The following is a 6,597-nucleotide window of genomic DNA, read 5'->3' as shown; positions in this document are numbered from 1 at the left end:
CATGAGGCCCTAGGTTCAATCTCCAGTACCTCCGTTAAAAATAAATAAAATTAAAAAAAAAAATTAAACTGCTCCAAATGTAGCCCACAACCCATAAGTTTTCCTTGAAGTTGGGTCTCCTTTCCCTATCAGGAAATTAGGAAACTCGATTCTTATACAACAAATTAATTTAAATGGTATTTACTTTCCATCCGTCCTTTTTCCCACAAATGGTAGGTTATAAACTGTTTTGCACCTTGTATTTTTCTCTGTCTATTTGTTGAAGAGCTTTCCATACTAGTTCATAAAGAGTATCCTCGGGGGCTCAGTGGTAGAGTGCGCACTTGGCACGCACAAGGGTCCTGGGTTCAATCCCCAGTACCTCCAATAAAATAAATAACACAAATAAACCTAATTACCACCCTCTCCGCCCCCCAAAAAAGAGGAAAAAAATAGCATCCTCATCCTTTCTGGGGCTATATAATGTTTTGTTGTATGAAGGTTCCATTATCTATTTAACCGGTCCCCAAATAATAGACATTTAGGTGATCATCCAATTTTTGCCATTACAAACAATCTTGCACATATGCCTGTTTACACATTTATCTGTAGGATCAATTTCTAGAAGTAGAATCAGTGGGTGCAGAGGTTAATACATTTGCGATTTTGGTATATGCTTCCCCACAGAAGTTGTACCAAACTCCATTCCACCAGCAGTGTCCAAGAGCATCCTTCGGATGTAGTGTGTTAGCACACATTTTGAACTTTGCCAGTATGACTGGTAAATAATGACAGAATGGTTGTATTTGGGTATGGGTCTTTTTACTGCTTTTTATTCAAATTAACCCCCTGGTCCTTTTTTATTTTGCTGTGGATCATTACTGGGAAACAGATGAGGAATTAAAGAAAATACAATCATGGGAAACTTCTCAGTTATTTTGTTCCTGATTCATGATAGCTGTTAAATCAGTGGTTCTCAACTTAATTATACCTAAGAATCTCCTGGGGTCTTTTTAAAAAATGCCAAGGCTGAAACCATTGTGTGTGATGGCAGGGACGTGACATGATACAATGGGCAAAACCATAGAATGTACAACATGAAGAGTGAACCCATGTACACTATGGCTTTAGTTAATAATGACGTGCCACAGGATTTTTAGGGCAATGAAATTATTCTGCATACTATAGTGGCTACATGTTATTATGCATTTGTCAAAACCTATAGAATGTACAACATCAAGAGTGAACCCTAATGTAAACTATGGACTTTGGTTGATAATAATGTGCCCATGTTGGTTCATCAATTGTACCAAATATGCCTCACTGATGAGGGATGTTGAGGGTCGGGGAGTATATATGTGTGGATAGAGAGGGCTATGTGGGAACTCTGTATTTTCTGCTCAATTCTGTTGTGAACCTGAAACTGCTCTAAAAGAATAAAGTCTATTAAAAACTTTTTAAAAAATGACATGCCATATTTATCAATTCATCAGAGTTTATCAGTTGTAACAAACACACCACACCAATGCAATATATTAATACTTTAGGGGAAAGCTGGGGGATGGAGGGGGGAGTATATGGAAACTCTTTGTACTTTCTGTTCAATTTTTCTGTAAACATAAAAGTGCTACTAATTAAAACCAAAACCAAAACAACCCCAGGCGCACCTCCCTTAGAGATGCTAATCATTGGTCTGGAGTGGAGCCAGGCCTAGGTAATCGTTCAAAAAAAAGCTCAGGTGTTGCAAATGTGTTCCCAGCACTGAGCCACTGCCTTAAAATGGTAATTGAATCTCCAATAGGCTTTTATCCGGGTCCCAGCCCAGACAGTTAAATCAGATTCTCCAGAAATGGGACCGAGGCATCCTCGGTTTACACAGAGGTCCTGTGTGATTTGTAATGTGCAGTCAGTCCTAGTCTGAAAGCAGGTGGACAATGGTTCAACCCTGGTCTGAGCCCAGAAGACCTTTGAGCCGGGCCTGTGCTTCCTCCTTGCAAATACATCCGGTCAAGGCAAGCAAAGGAGGACAGCCACAGTTGGTTCTCATGGTTCTCAAAGGTGGTCCCTGCACCAGTATTGCTGGCATCACCTGAGAGTCTGTTAGAAATGCATTCTTGAGCCCCACCTACTGAATCCTAAACTGGGGAGGGGCCAGCTGTCTGTGTCTTCACAAGCCCTCCAGGTGACTTTGATCCACACCCACACTGGAGAACCCCTGCTCTAAACTCATAAAACAGTTCTTTCTGGTATCTGGATTTGTACCTTGCCCCTTGAGACACGATAAACCGTAGCATTATGCTTGTACTATAGGACTTCCTTTGCAAGAGTCCCCATGTTAGCTGTAATATATTATTGTTCTTAATAGAGTTCCAACTTCAAAGCTGTAATTAGGAAACACTTACTTAAATGTGTAATATACCAAACTTAATTTTATTCATAACAGAGATTTTCGTTGTGCCTCCAAGACAGCATTTTTTTTTCTATCTCTCTTTTCCCCATGTCTGGATAAAGATTTTTTCACTTCTACAGATACTTTAACTTTTTCAAAATGGTATTAATCAGGAAAATTGTAATTCTGCAAAGGCTCACTCAAAGAACACTGCATAAATGAACGAAGCACAACCTACCCGTGTGATTGAAGGCTTTCTTCTTCATTAAAAAGTCTCTAATAAAGAAATACCTTAGAGGGTGAGGTTGATAATACAAAGTGTCATTCATTTACACCCATTAAAGAACATTGTATTCATTGAAATGGTTCTTTGTCTCATTTCTTGACTTTATAATATATGTAGCAGTGAGGAATCTCAGTTTACAAGTTTACAATCTCAGGTATGCAAGAATTCTTCAGTTCTTTGTTCTTTAAACAATTAGACCACGTCATTGCTTGCCTAATTGCTCTAGCAAGGACTTTAAATACGTGAAATAAAAAGTGGAATAGAAGTGACAAGAGTGGGCATCCTTATCTTGTTCCTGATATCAGAGGAAGAGCTTTCAGCTTTTCATTTTGAGTGTGATGTTAGCCGTGGGCTTGTCATATATGGCCTTTAATATGTTGAGTATTTTCTGTCTCTGTCTTGCTTTGTTGAGAGCTGTTATCATCAATGAATGTTGGATTCTGTCACGCGCTTTCTCTTCATCTATTAAGACGATTACCTGGTTGTTACACTTCATCTTGTTAATGTGGTGCGTCACGCTGACGGATTTGTGGATGTTGAACCAGGCTTGCATTCCTGGAATAAATCCCACTTGGTCATGGTGTACGATCCTTTTACTGTGTTGCTTTGGTTTGATAATAGTTGTTGAGGAGTTTTACATCTATGTTCATCAGGGATATTGGCTTGTAGTTTTCTTCTCTTGTGGAGTCCTTGTGTGGGTTTGTTACCAAACCAAACTTGGGTCTGCTTGCCTACACCTAGTAAAGCCAATCTATGGACATGGAGTTGTGCTGAAACAAAGTGTTGGCTTTATTGTAGGGGACCAAGCAAGGAGTCTGGGACAGCTAGTGCTCAAAAAGCCCGAACTCCTTGAGGGGTTTCAGGAAAGCCTTTTTAAAGGCAAACTGAGGGAGGGGAGTCCCAGAGTACATGATCAGCTCATGCACAATTCTAATTGGTTGATGGTGAGGTAACAAGGTGGTGTCACCAGAGTTAATGTTATCAACCCTTAGGCATCAGTAGATCTGGGGGCTACATGCTCATGATCATCAAGTAGTTAATTTCTTCCATTTGGTGGTGGTTTTAGCATCTATTAAACAACTCAGGATGTGCATCAGATACTATTATCTGGGTACTTCAGAGAGGAGCTACAGCAGAGAATGGGGGGAGGAGTCTGTCCTGAGAAGGCCCCAGGGATTTCAGGGTAATGCTGGCCTTGTAAAATGAGTTTGGAAGACTTCCCTCCTCTTCTGTTTCTTGGAAGAGGTTGAGAAGTGTTGGTATTAATTCTTCTTTAAGTGTTGGGATGAATTCACCAGTGAAGCTGTCTGGTCCTGGACTTTCATTTGCTGGGAGAGTTTTGATTACTGATTCAATCTCCTTAGTGAAATAGACCAGGAACCTGTGGGGTCCTCCCTGGTACAAATCCTTTCTGTGTCCCCCGTTTCTTGTTTGTAAGAAATAGGCTTCATTCAGCCTCCTTGACCTTCCCTGAATTCCAAAGGGCAGACTCAAACATTTGCTTATCAGGGAAGGGAGGGAGTGCAGAGACAAGGAGGAGCCGTTAAGCCTTGCTGCAGGGTCCTGGTTCCTCCTTGAGGAATATAAATAACAATACCTTTGAGTCCTTCTGCAGGAACTAAGGCCCCACCCAGGTGGAGGATGGTGACTTCAGGCCAAGCACGGGGTTCCTGAGCACCACCCTGTTACCTCATCACCAACCAATCAGAAGAAGGTCACACGTCCTGCTGCCCTCACCCCAAATTTTGCCTATAAAAACTTTTCCACCCAAACCATTGAGGAATTCCGGGTTTTTGAGTGTGAGCCCCCCCCCCCCCCCAGCCTCCTTGTTCAGCCCTGCAGTAAACCTTTCTCTACTCCAAACTCCAACCTTTGGGTTTGTTTGGCCTCACTGTGCACTGGGCACAATAACTTTTGTTTGGTAACATTAGTAATAATTGATCTGTTCAGATTTTTTATTTCTTCATGATTCAGTCTTGGTAGGTTGTATGTTTTTAGGAATGTATCCATTTATTCTAGGCTGTCCAATTTGTGGGTGTTTAACTGTTTACAGTGGTCTTTATGACCCTTTGTATTTCTGTGGTAGCAGCTGTAATACTTTTTCTTTCATAGAAAACCCTAAAGACGCCATCAAAAAACTGTTACAACTAATAAATAAATTCAGTAATATGGGATACAAAAATCAATGCACAAAAATCAGTGCATTTCTATACATTAATAAGAAACTATCAGAAAGAGGAATTAAGAAAGTAATTTCATTTACAATTGCATCAAAAAGAATAACGTACCTAGGAATAAATTTAACCAAGGAGATGAAACACTTGTATACTGAAAACTATAAGACATTAAGGAAAGAAATTGAAGAGGATATAAATAAATGGAAAAAATATTCCATGCTCATGACCTGGAAAAATTAATATTGCTAAAATATCCAAAGCAATCTACAGGCTCAACGCAATCTCTATCAAAATACCAATGGCATTTTTCATAGAAATAGAACAAATAATTCTAAAATTTGCATGGAACCACAAAAGACCTCACACAGCCAAAGAGACCTTGAGAAGGAAGAACAAAGCTGGAAGTACCACGCTCCCTGACTTCAGCCTGTATTACAAAGCTGCAGTAATGGTAAGGCACTGGGTTGGAAACACACAGATCAATGGAACAGAACAGAGTGTCCAGGAATAAACCTACACACTTATGGTCAATTAATCTACAACAAAGAAGGCAAGAATATACGATGGAGAAAGGACAGTCTCTTCAATATAAGTGGTGCTGGGAAAACTGGACAGACACATACAATAAAGTGAAACTGGACCACTGTCTTATACCACACACAAAAATTAATTCAAAATGGTTTGAAGACTTGAATATGAGACCTGAAACTATAGAACTCCTAGAAGAAAACATAAGCGGTAACTCCTTTATATGAGTCTTGGTGAACTGTTGAAATCTGATACCAATTTAAAAGAAACAGAAGCCGGAGGCCTCAGCACTTCCCTGGAGCCTGGCTCCCCTCGGCCCCCCACCCCTGCCTCTAACCGCGTGGTTCTCTCACCTCAATGTGTGTGCTCATCACCTGAAGAGCCTGAGGAAAGAGTTTCCTGAGCCTCACTCTCAGAGATTCTGTCTCCAGAGATCTGGTGGGACCCGTGAATTCACATTTTTAAAAAGCCCACTGCTCCTCAGAGGACCAGTGTTTCTCTTTTTTTCTTTTGCAGCCCCCAACCTAGGGCCCACTTTTTCTGTAACACTGGCTAGGACCCCGTCATTGGGGGAAGAGCCTTAGAACAGCTGCTGTTGTCCACTCTGCAAAGCTTCCTGACGCAAAGGGAAACCAAGCCCTGGACCCGCTGGAGTTGGGGAGGGGTGTGGGATGACGGGGGTGTAGAGAGGAGAAAAAGCAAATTAGGATTTCAAAATAAATATTACCAACTTGTGTAACTTGGGGCAGCCGTTATGGAAAACAGTATGGAGAGTTCTTACAAAACTGAAAGCAGACTTACCATGTGATCCGGTAATCCCACTCCTGGGCATACATCTGGAGGAAACTCTAATTCAAAAAGAGACACGCACCCCAGTGTTCAGGGCAGCACTGTTTACAATAGCCAAGACATAGAAACAACCTAAATGTCCACTGACAGATGACTGGATAATGAAATTGTGGTACTCACTCACTCACACACACACACACACACTGGACTACTACTCAGCCATAAAAAATAATAAAATAAAATAAGAAATAAATAAAATAACGCCACTTGCAGCAATATGGATGGACCTGGAGATTGTCATACTAAGTAAGCCAGAAAGAGAAAGAAAAATACCATATGATATCACTTACATGTGGAATCTAAAAAAAAAAAAAAGACACAAATGAACTTATTTACAAAGCATAGACAGACTCACAGACACAGAAGACAAATTTATGGTTACTAGAGCG

Source organism: Camelus ferus, chromosome 28 (genome assembly GCF_009834535.1).
Source record: "Camelus ferus isolate YT-003-E chromosome 28, BCGSAC_Cfer_1.0, whole genome shotgun sequence".
NCBI classification, from domain to species: domain Eukaryota; kingdom Metazoa; phylum Chordata; class Mammalia; order Artiodactyla; family Camelidae; genus Camelus; species Camelus ferus.
This window is presented reverse-complemented; position numbering follows the sequence as displayed.